The sequence below is a fragment of the Bombina bombina genome, chromosome 11 (genome assembly GCF_027579735.1).
Source record: "Bombina bombina isolate aBomBom1 chromosome 11, aBomBom1.pri, whole genome shotgun sequence".
Classification (NCBI taxonomy): Eukaryota; Metazoa; Chordata; class Amphibia; order Anura; family Bombinatoridae; genus Bombina; species Bombina bombina.
In genome coordinates, this window is record NC_069509.1 from 170,006,699 (window position 1) to 170,019,640 (window position 12,942).

Sequence of the window (12,942 nt, forward strand, 5' to 3'; positions counted from 1 at the left end):
TACTCCCTGCTAACGTCACAGCTGCCTGCTCTAAACGTTCATACTACCTACTCACTACAATCATACAAGTTTACTACGCTTCACTTCAAGATACCGTTGTATCACTGTGGCTATTTACTGGGACTCCCACGATAAGTGCCTGTGTTTAACGGCTTTCGCTTTTCAGCCGATTAGCAACGATCACGCTCCTGGGACTCCTCCCACCGTCTACAGCTGACTCTAAGCCGCAAGAGCGGTCATGCAGCCATCTGCACTTTGCAGCTGTCACATCTACTACGAGCTGTGACAGGGTTTTGAAGACATTTTTTTGGATTTTGTTTTTATTTTTGAAAATATGGTTTTTCGATTTGTATTCTTCACGATGTGTTTTTGAACATTTTTTCTACAATTCATCACAAAATTTTGCTTCTAAGGAACTACCCCCTTCTTTTGGCAACTTATGCCTATTACCCGCACTGGATATATCTAATTTGGAACTTATATTTTTTTGAACACTAATTGTGGACATTTAATTTTTGAACACTAATTGTGGATATTTATATTGATTCTTTTCACATATTTTTTCACATTTTTACACATTTTTACACATTTTTATCCACACCATTGTGTAACCTTTAGCGTCATATCACAGACACGTCGCATCACCTGTCTATATCCAATTTTACCTATGTGATCAGCGCCCATCCAACGAAAGTTGATGGGTTTGTGACCCAACTGGCTTTTTTCGGCATTGTGATTATTTATTATTTTATGCTGTTCTGAACGCACATTGTATTTTAGGTTTGTTTTTATATGCCCCCCATGGATCCATGTAATATGTTTAAATTGTTTTAACTGAATCACTGTATTAGTTATATAGTTATATTGTTTTATTGCTTGTATTAAATTGTTTTATACCAACACTTAGCCTTTTAAGCTGTAAGCGCTCACTCACTCAGTTTAGTTAGTCTCTTTCCCAAGCCCACTAGGGGGCTCTTGCCAGTGAGCTTAAGGCATCGTATTACTAGCGCTCGGTCTACTACATCTGATTCTCAACTAGCGGAGGCCAAATTAATCAGATTTCAGTCGGACAACATCACGACTGTAGCGTACATCAATCATCAGGGAGGAACAAAGAGTTCCCTAGCGATGAAGGAAGTAACCAAGATCATCAAATGGGCGGAGGATCACTACTGCCATCTATCTGCAATTCACATCCCAGGAGTAGACAACTGGGAGGCGGATTTTCTGAGTCGTCAGACTTTTCACCCGGGAGAGTGGGAACTCCACCCGGAGGTTTCTGCTCAGCTGAACCAGCTATGGGGCATTCCAGAATTGGATCTGATGGCGTCCTGTCAGAACACCAAACTTCCCCTTTACGGATTCAGATCCAGGGATCCCAAGGCGGCATTGATAGATGCTTTAGTAGCGCCTTGGTCATTCAGTCTAGCTTATGTTTTTCCACCGTTTCCTCTTCTCCCTCGGCTAGTAGCCAGAATCAAACAGGAGAAGGCTTCGGTAATTCTGATAGCGCCTGCGTGGCCACGCAGGACTTGGTATGCAGACCTAGTGGACATGTCATCGGCTCCACCATGGAAACTGCCTTCGAGGCAGGATCTTCTAATTCAAGGTCCATTCAAGCATCCAAATCTAGTTTCTCTGCAACTGACTGCTTGGAGATTGAACGCTTAATTCTAGCTAAGCGTGGGTTCTCTGAATCAGTTATAGATACTCTGATCCAGGCCAGAAAGCCTGTCACCAGGAAAATTTACCATAAGATATGGCGGAAATATCTTGTTGGTGCAAATCCAAGGGTTACTCGTGGAGTAAGGTTAGGATTCCAAGGATATTGTCTTTTCTCCAAGGATTGGAGAAAGGTTTGTCAGCTAGTCCTTTAAAGGGACAGATATCTGCTCTGTCTATCCTGTTACACAAGCGTCTGGCAGCTGTACCAGACGTTCAGGTGTTTGCACAGGCCCTAGTTAGAATCAAGCCTGTCTACAAACATGTGGCTCCTCCATGGAGTCTAAATTTAGTTCTTTCAGTTCTTCAAGGGGTTCCGTTTGAACCTTTGCATTCCATAGATATTAAGTTATCATCTTGGAAAGTTTTGTTTTTGGTAGCTATTTCTTCTGCTCGAAGTCTGTCTGCTTTGCAGTGTAATTCACCCTATCTGGTGTTCCATGCAGATAAGGTTGTTTTGCGTACCAAACCTGGTTTCCTTCCAAAAGTGGTTTCTAATAAGAATATTAACCAGGACATTATTGTTCCTTCTCTGTGCCCTAATCCAGTTTCTAAGAAGGAACGACTGTTACACAATCTTGATGTGGTTCGTGCTTCAAAATTCCATTTAAAGGCAACTAAACATTTCAGACAAACATCATCTTTGTTTGTTGTCTATTCTGGTAAGAGGAGAGGTCAGAAAGCGACTGCTACCTCTCTTTCCTTCTGGCTGAAAAGCATCATCCGATTGGCTTATGAGACTGCTAGACAGCAGCCTCCTGAACGAATTACAGCTCATTCCACTAGAGCTGTGGCTTCCACATGGGCTTTCAAGAATGAGGCTTCTGTTGAACAGATTTGTAAGGCAGCGACTTGGTCTTCACTGCATACATTTGCCAAATTTTACAAATTCAATACTTTTGCTTCTTCGAAGGCTATTTTTGGGAGAAAGGTTTTGCAAGCAGTGGTGCCTTCCGTTTAGGTTACCTGACTTGTTCCCTCCCTTCATCCATGTCCTAAAGCTTTGGTATTGGTATCCCACAAGTAAGGATGAATCAGTGGACTGGATACACCATGTAAGAGAAAACAGAATTTATGCTTACCTGATAAATTACTTTCTCTTACGGTGTATCCAGTCCACGGCCCGCCCTGGCAATTAAGTCAGGTTTAAATTTAATTTTGTAAAACTACAGTCACCACTGCACCCTATGGTTTCTCCTTTTTCTCCTAACCGTCGGTCGAATGACTGGGGGGGGCGGAGCCTGAGGGGGGCTGTGTGGACGGCTCTGCTGTGTGCTCTCTTTGCCACTTCCTGTAGGGATTGAGAATATCCCACAAGTAAGGATGAATCCGTGGACTGGATACACCGTAAGATAAAGTAATTTATCAGGTAAGCATAAATTCTGTTTTTCTCGGAATGGGGGTCGGGAATCTGAATGCTCTGCTGAGTCTTGACCGTGTACTTCCAGTTGATGCAGGTCTAGGTAGCCTAAGGGATCTCTACCCTGCCTAGTAGCTGAAAGCTTGGAGTTTGAGTCCTGCTGTGGCAGCTTTCTAATCTGGTCTCCTGCTTTCGGTGGGGGGTTCACAGTGTTTCATCCCTCCACTGATTTCATATGCTGCTGGTGTTGGATGTTGAGTTGGCGTCAATATTTTTCAACATTCTCTGTGGGTTGATCTTCCACGATGGCTTAGGTTCTATCCTTGTCTACAAGCTCTGAATTTCTTTAGATCCATATGGGTTTCTTCCTATGTTGTCTACTTTTAGCGGTTGTGTCTGCTAAACTATGGTACAGTGAGGAGCCTGTGGCTTCTTTGAAGCACCATAAGTTGTATGGTTTTTTGTCAGAGAGCTGAGGGTAGACCTTGGTTCTTTCTCGTGATTGCCTTTTTATAGGTGTGGAGTTGATTCCTGGTCCTTGTCCTTCTAGGGAGTCATTCCCTGGGTGGTTGTCTTTAGCAACCTTGGGTTTGCTTTAGTCGTTTTGAGATTTTTTTTGTTGGTGGTCCTTTGTATAACTTATGGGTCCTCCCTTTTCTCCTTCAAGGGTAGGTGTAGGTTTTCTTCCTTCGGGGGTTAGTTCTGTGCGATCAGAAAACTTGCGGGACTTGGTTCCTCTGGGTTTTTTTGTGCTCAATGGATTCTAGAGATTCTGAGTAGTCTCTAGGAAGGCGTTGCAGGTGTTTAACTGATGGGCAGTTACTTGGTCCTTTCAGGTTTTTAACCCCTTGTGTCTAAGTGTTACAGTTTTTATCGGTTGTTGGGTAATTTCAGGCTGTGATGCCCTTCGAAGGGGGCCGCCTTCTGTACCCGCCCTTTGTTTGCATTCAGTGTCCTCTATAGCTTGGGTATTGTTTTTCTCAAAAGTAATGAATGCAGCTGTGGACTCTTCCCATTTAAGAAGAAAAACTTAAAATATTCTTACCTGATAATTTTCTTTTCTTCTGACGGGAAGAGTCCACAGCTGCATTCATAACTTTACGTTTTTTTTATGGGGCGGTCGTATTTTAGGTTTTATTCTTCTGGCACCTTTTTCACCCTGATATTTCTCCTACTGTTCCTTGTTCCCTCGGCAGAATGACTGGGGGATGAGGGAAGTGGGGGAGGTATTTAAGTCTTTGCCTCCTCCTGGTGGCCAGGTTCTGAATTCCCAAAAGTAATGAATGCAGCTGTGGACTCTTCCCGTCAGAAGAAAAGAAAATTATCAGGTAAGCATAATTTAATTTTTTTATGGAGAGTCAAACAAGGGCTTAAAAGATGACGTGTGAAATAAAAGAAAATACAAAGAAATTATGTCATGAGTTACATATAGGAAAATAACAATTCATATAAAATACAGAGTCATATGTTAAATTTCCACAACATAGATGTATATATTACTTGCCCTCTCAATCAAGATTAGACCACCGTTGGGTCTCAGCAGATGAACCTCATTTTTATTTTTGTAAATTTTTAACAGGAAAAATTGACCTAGCTAGATTTGAAACAGACATGAATATACTTATGCATCTTAGTAAATGTATAATAGAATATGTAAAATGTAAGTTATGTGAATATGATCCTGCCACACAAGTCTTCAAAGATCTGAATTGTACACCTTATTAAGTGAAGAACTGACAATCTAATAAAAAAAAGGTAATCACTGGGTGCACCTTTAGCCTAAGCTTTCTACATGTGCAACACAACATTTTAGATCCACTATTGGTAAAAAAGGTATAGAGGTACGGATAGGATACAGGGAGGAACAGAGATAAAAATGGACAACAATAGTTATAGGGAAATAATAGGCTTATTGCCCCTTGGGTATGGGCCCTATACCCTTCGGCAGCCAAAAGTGTAAGAGAGTATGGAGTAGCCTGCTACTAAATTAGTGAATATGCATTACTGTACACTTTCATAATAATATCCCTGACAAGCAAAACTATATTCCATCCTCCACTTAAACTGATCCAAACATATAACAATTCACCAATAATAAAAAGAAAGGAAAAGCCTATTAACTGTCTTAATTGTAATTGAGGGACCTATCTAAGTATATCTATTGCAAAAGGCATCACATAACACATTATTATGGTCAGTTCAGTTAAATGAAGTTTATTATCATGGTATGTTGCGAGGGAAACCGCACAAAAACACACTAAGTTAACTGTACCAGAGTGTATTAATTTATCGGGCAGGGGGAAGGAGTTTATTGATAGCTTAAGATGCAAACTTAGGGAGCAAAGTTTTCTAGAGGTGAAATCCAGGTTAAGTAAATAAAAAGTAATTGGGAAAAGGTAGGTTCTGAGTGGTTAAGGGCTATATCTATAACTAAGGAAATCCGCAGCTTTGTTGAGCATATGATACAGCTTGACCCCTCCAGTAATAATAATATATAACTGAACAAAAATATGCTCTTTCTAACTATCACAACCAGGATAGCAAACAGACTAGGCAATATCTTACTAATAAAATAAGGAGCATAAATACAGGTATACCTCACTTTACAGCCCTTCACTTTACAGCGATTCGCTAATACAGCGCTTTGTGGAGCTGAAGTTCAATCTCCAAGGATTTTGAAACAGTGCTGTAAATCATTGTGAGATTGCGAGAAAAGTGACTGCCACCATTTTGCTATGCTTAGTTCACTCTGTTAACTGCATTGCAGTGCAATCTGTGTCTCAGTGCTATAGTCTGGCAAATTTTACTACAGTAATTGTCACTATTTTACAGGTACAGTATTTATTGAATACTGTGCTGTGCGAGTGTTAAACTAAACGTAGCACTATTGCACCCCTAATATATGTTAGTTCAAACATGTTTTTAAGATTTTAAACACTGAAAAGTAAGCTAAAACTGCATTGTTTCACTTGAAGGCGGTTTTCACTTTACAGCGGGGCTCCGGTCCCTAACCCGCTGTATGAGCGGGGTATACCTGTATCTCCTACATTAACTTTCTCACATGCCACACAGGTATGATGGTGACATCTAAATACCCCTGTACAGCTGAGCCAAGATGATGTGCTTGGATTATCAGACCTAATTTTAGTGGGGGCTACCATATTTCCAATTGTCCTGTTCTTTCTAAAGGCAAACCTAATCCCCTGTTCAACTATATCAATCAAGCCATCATCTGCTGACAGTAGGTTAAAATGTTTTCCTACTATCCGGCAAATTTCGCTATATTGTTTGGAGTACTCAGTAATAAAAGTAACCCTGGCGCTGGAATTGTCAATTTTATAGAGCTCCCCCTTCCTAGTTTTACTCATGGTCAGTAGTCTTTCTCTTGGAATTTTCTCCACTACCTCCCTAGCCTTCACAATTGTCTGTGTGTCATAGCCTCTCTCCTTAAGTCTGCAAGCCAACTCATCCGCCTGCCTCTCATACACCAATTGAGATGTGCAATTTCTTTTCAGGCGGATGAATTGGCTCTTAGCTACACCCCTAAACACTCTTTTCGGGTGACAGCTAGATGCATGGAGGAGTGAGTTCCCTGCTATGGGCTTACGGAATACCTCCGTGTTGACTTTTTGACCCTGTACACCCTCCAGTGTAATGTCCAGGAAGTTTACACGTGACTCCTGTACTTCAGAAGTAAAGCCCAGACCAAAGGTATTGTTGTCCAAATTGGCAACAAAATTCTTCAGGTGTAGATCAGTCCCTCCCCAAATGAAGAGCAGGTCGTCAATAAAGCGACCATACCAGACAATGTCTGGTCTGTATTGGTTCTCCTCCCCAAAGACGTGGGACCCATGAAGATGTTGGCCTAAGAGGGGGCAAACTTAGCCCCCATAGCTGTCCAACGTCTTTGGAGGTAGAATTTTCCCATGAACTCAAAATAATTATGTGTGAGGAGGAACCTGGTGATCTCCACCACATAATACACAAATTCAGTGTCCCGTCCATAATGTTTGTTAAGAAAAAATAGGATATGTACACATTCTTTTCAAACAACGGATACCAAGAGAACAAAGTATATTTGAAAATAGAAGTAAATTTAAAAGTGTGTTAAAATTGCATGCTCTATCTGAATCATGCAAGTGTAATGCTTCCTTTAACATCCCTTTAAGGCGTTTAGTTTTGAGAGATGTCAACACATGTATGGAATTTAAAGGGACATTGAGGGACAGTTTCATCCTGCTAACTATAGGAAGGCCTTTTTTGTTTTGTTATTAAAGGGATATTAAACACCTCTTAATTTGTGTGAACATTGTGTTTTGTCCCATACTCTCTAAAGAATTTGCTTTATAGCCTAAGGTGCTTTGAACAAAGTGCTTTTTTTTTTTTTTTTACACAAAAGCAAGAGAAATATAAAGCAGCACAAGAAAAAGTAACCCTTATAAGCGCTCAAGCAGTTAAAAAGAGAGAGGGAAGGAACTCCTTAGATACCATTAGTTAATCCAATCATGGGGAAAGCATTCATGTCATAGATTAGCTATAAAGCGGACCGTACCTTAAATCAAGTGTTCAACGTCTGTGCTCCACCCCCAATGTATGTATCTACAGGCTGTTACCCAGCTGTTCCACTCCGCTTCAATTCTTACCATCCCCGGTGTGCCGTAGCTGTGCTACGAAGGAACAGGTCAGGCTCCACCTCTTCCTCCTAACAAACACTCCGATAACGGAGCCCCTCAAACTGCCGATCTTATTGTTTGAAATAAATGCTATGTTTAAAATTTTAAGCCTGCTGCCCCGCCGTTCTCTTCTTTTTGGTACATGCAAGAGAAATATACTCTTCATTTAAAACACCAAGCTAATGGGCTATGCTGTATGTAATTAGAAAACGCGTGCTCGGGAAACATGTACCTTTCCAATTTACTTAGATTATTCAAATACAGGTAGTGTCAGTGTGCACATTTAGAGCAATATTTGGCAGCAGTTTTGGTAGAATGCTTTTGAACACTAAGGGGCCGATTTATCAAGGGCAGAATGGCTCCTGTTTCTGCACAAGCCTTCAGGCTCGTAGGACGGCTGCTCCTTGACTAGTCTGCCGCCTCTGAGGCTGCGGACATCAATCCGCCCAATCCTATACGATCCGGCTGACTGACACCCCCTTAGGCCATTAGTATAACTTTAGGCACCGGGAATGGTTTCATTGTTTTTATCCTATTATAATAAAATAATGTGATTGTTTGTAAGAATGTTATTTCTTATATATTATTAAAGTTATTTTTATTTTGCCCCTTCTTTGGTGCTCTCATTGAGGAAGGTTGCCAGTTTATTGTCGCTTATATTTGTTTTTTTTGTTTACACTTTTTCAATTGCACTTTAACCCTTTCATGGCATAGGCAATTGTCCAAGTTCTGAATGTAAACAAAACCTTGAATTTCAGCCATATGTCTGTTCGACCATAATTTACCCCTTTCACATTAAGTGCACCCACACTAATTATATATTGTTATTTTAGAGGACAGATAGGGCTTTCTTTTAGCATCAAATATGTATTTCTAAACTATAATTTTATATGAAAAAATTCTAAGTGTGAGAAATTAAGAATTTTTATGTTTGACAAACAATTTTATTGTGAATATCATCATCCTTGTATATATTACTGCAGTAAAACACCAATACTTGTGTTCAGTGATGTCCCATGAGTATAACGATACCCCCATGTACAGGTTTTCTGAGATCTATGGAATTTACAGGGCCCAACATAGGGCCTACCTATTTACATAGAAATTTGGCACATTCATTTTCTGGTCTTAAGTCGCCTTTCATACATTATAGCAGCCCAGGAATGAAAATTAACCCATCATGGCATACCATTTAGAAAAGTAGACACCCCAGGGTATTAAAAAAGGGCCATCTCACGTCTTTTTGTGAAGCCCCTTAGTCACAACACCTGGCCAAATGTAGTGGTCATTTTTGTTGTATGCCATTTTTACACAAACACTGCACTTTGGCTTTTTCTGTCATCATCCTTATATGTTTTGTTGCTATAAAACACACATATTTGAGTTTGGCAATGTCCTACAAGTACAATAGTACTGTGGCTGGACTGTTAGCCAATGTACATTTGGCCGACGGATAATAGTCTGACACACAAGTGGCTGTCAGATAACAGTCCAGCCACAAGATAGGTAGATAGATAGATTTGATAGATAGATTAGATAGATAGATACATAAATAGATAATTTCACAGACAGCGAATTACAAGACGTGCGGGCTGGGACCCATAGTTAGGTTCCCAGAAGCGGTTGCGGCACCCGAGGCACTGATTAGAACAGAGCACTCTGGAGCGTATCTGCCCTCGGCTGAACTCGGAACATGCTTCGGCATTCTGTGCATCGGCCAAATGTCCGTCAGCATTTTGTCAGAGCACTCAACAGTACCCCCCATGTACAGGTTTTATGGGGTTTACAGAAGATACAGGGCCAAATATGGGGTCTGCCCATTTACATGGAAATTTGGCTGATTCATTTTCTGGGCCTATGTCCTCTTTGAGATATTATAGCAGCCCAGGAATGAAAATTACCCCATCATGGCATACCATTTGCAAAAGTAGACAACATAGGGTATTGAAAAAGGACTATGTTTAGTCTTTTTTGTAGCCATTTAGTAACAATACCTGGTCAAATGTAGTGGTCATATATTTTTATTTACTTATTTCACACAAACACTGCCTTTTTGCTATTTGGATCATCATCCTTATATGTTTTACTGCTATAATACACCCATATTTGTGTTCAGTGATCTCCCATGAGTACAATACCCCCCATGCACAGGTTTTATGGGGTTTCATGAATTTACAGGGCCCAATATGGGGTCTACCCATTTACATGGAAATTTGGCACATTGATTTTCTGGACCTATGTTGCCTTTGAGACAGTATGGCAGCCCAGAAATTAAAACTACCCCCCTCATGACATACCATTTGCAAAAGTGGATAACTCAGGATATTCTAAAAGGAGTATTTTAGTTGTTTTGTATAACTTATCATGGCCTTAGAGTGGATGGGCTTAACCTATAAAGGGGCAGGACAAGGTCAGGAGATTTATGAAGTTAGGAATACAGAATAATACAATAAATTTGGAACACATACAGATTGCTTTCAAATTAAAAGTTTAACTCTGTGTGATATATTCTAAAGCAATTAGTGATACAGAGGCCAGGTAGAGAGGGGCAGTCAGGGCAATGGTAACTAAAATCCTTCCTCACTCCTTTTTTATAGCAGACTCTGCATTTTTTCTGGGGTGTTCTTTTGCAGGCAGTGAGGGGGAGGGGGGGATCCTAGTGGAAAAATGCCTGCTGCAGAGTCGCTGGACATTTTCAGAATGAACAGTGGGAGGATAAGTGGTCTGTTTAAACAAAATATCAGATGTTACATTTAACAAAAATTCCAAAAAAGTATAAGGTTTCCCTGTGCCTGATTTTTTGTAGAGCACATATGCATTATACACTGCAATCTGCATAATATATAAAGCTACTTTTTGTACCAAGTTCTTGTTTTTCTTTGAATTAGATATGGCTGCAGGCACCAGTCAGCTAAATCAACCCCCCCCATGTTTTTGTTGTACTCCACAATGCACTTTGGCTTTAGGATCTGTGCAGATCTTCCCTTCACAGACACTGTAGATTCATTGTGCATTGTGGAGAGCTTGTATACATCTTTTTTATCAGTGTACCGAAATGGCAGTAGCTCATTGTGGAGTAAAGCTGACGTTGTGCCCCTACTTTTTTCCCATACGTCAGCTTCTGGGGGAAACCTTTGCAATTTTTTCGCGTTGTGTCACAGGCCACGGTTTCAAAATAAAATAAAAATTTTAATAGCTCTGTAGCGGTGTAAAAATTATCGAGCCACAAATGGTACCCTTTGTTTAGCACGGGTAGTAGGAGATCCCACACAATTTTCCCACTTGTGCCAACTGAATCTGGGCAGCCAAGTGGATCCAAGTGGCTATCTTTACCCTGATAGATGCGAAATGCCCAGGTATACCCAGTACTGCATTCACAGAGTTTATAAAATTTTACTCCATAGCGGGACCTCTTGGATGGTATATATTGGTTGAAAAGCAATCTCCCCTTAAATTTCATGAGGGACTCATCTATGCAAATGTCCTGTCCAGGGATGTAAACGTCTTTACATTTTTGGGACAGGTGGTTTATCAGGGGCCTTATTTTATATAACCTGTCATGCAGGGGGGTCATTTCTTGGGGGGCACTGGACATTATCATTAAAATGGAGAAACCGCAGCAACTGTTCATATCTATCCCTCTTCATAATCTCTGGAAAAAGAGGGGTAGCCAGGATGGGGTTCTGGCTCCAGTATGATTGTATGCTGGGTTTCTTCACAATCCCCATTACTAATATCAGGGCCCAAAACTTTTTAATCTCAGGTATGTCAGTGGGGTGCCAGGTATTTTTTCTGACATACTGAGATTGTTGGATTCTCTGACAGATACTGGCTGGCATATAAATTTGTTTGAGCAACTATATCCTCAAACATGGTATCCGTCAGAATCAGGGATAGTTTATTGGCTCAAATACTGGAACATCAGTTGTGATGCCAGGAGTTTCTGTAAATTCAGGCATTTCTAGGGCAGTTGAATTTGGGGGTAGACAATTTTGGTCATTTGTGTGACGCCTCCTTTTAGGTGGAGGGCAGGGAGCACCAGCATTAGATGCATCACTCAGGGGCTCTATATCTGATGCCGTAAGGGTTGCGCTGTCAAACAGTGCAGAGAGGGTTTCACTCCCTGAATCTTTGGCAAGAATGGCATAAGCCTCTTCTGCTGAATAGCGTGCCATAAGGGATTTTTTTCTCTACCAATTCCCACCACCAATTCCCACTTCACCTCCCCCAAAATCCCACTAAACCATCCCAATTACCACCCACCCTATTCCCTCAGATTTTTTTTTTTTATATCAACTAAAAATTTTTTATAGAAAAGCAATGGGAAGGGCGGTGATTGGGAACAGCAGGGAAGGGGTTAACAGTAACTAAAGATCCCCACAAATAAACTTTTGGACACTGATCAAAGCCATAACAGGCTGATCACAGTGATATTAGGCTGATCACAGTAGCAGCTCTGCGTTAAGCAACCAAAAATATATATTTTTTTCTCTCTGTCTTGTATGCAGCACACAAACACGCTAATCTGCATTCCTCTCTCCCTCAGATCGCAGTGAGGGAAGAGAGGAAGCGGATACACTTGTAACAGCCAATGATTCCACTCATTGGCTGTTACAGGGGACAATCGTTACACCCCCTGCATGCTCATTGGATCCTGGGGGATTGCCTAAGGTGCTAGGCACATCCCCCAACCAGATTCATCACGGAGGAGAAAATGGAGGGGGCACAGGAGGTAGAAACCGTTAGAACGTTCTATTCCGTCCTAACGGCACTAAAGCCCAGTGCAATTAGAACGGAACAGAACACTGTAACGGCGTTAAAAGGTTAAATTATTTAACTTTTTTTTATAAATCTGTATATACCTTTTTGTTATTTAAATGGACACGAAACCCAACATTTTTCTTTCATGATTTGGATAGAAAATACAATTTTAAAAAAAGTTTCCAATTTACTTCTATTAACAAAATTGCTTTGTTCTCATGTTTCTTTCTTGAAGAGACATCCGGATAGATAGCAGGTACATGCCTGCAGCACTACATGACAGAACATAGCTTTGCCATCTAGTGCTCTTGCTAATGTATAACATTAGTATAAAACTGCTGCCATCTAGTGCTCTTGCTCATGTATAACATTAGTATATAACTGCTGCCATCTAGTGCTCTTGCTAATGTATAACATTAGTATAAA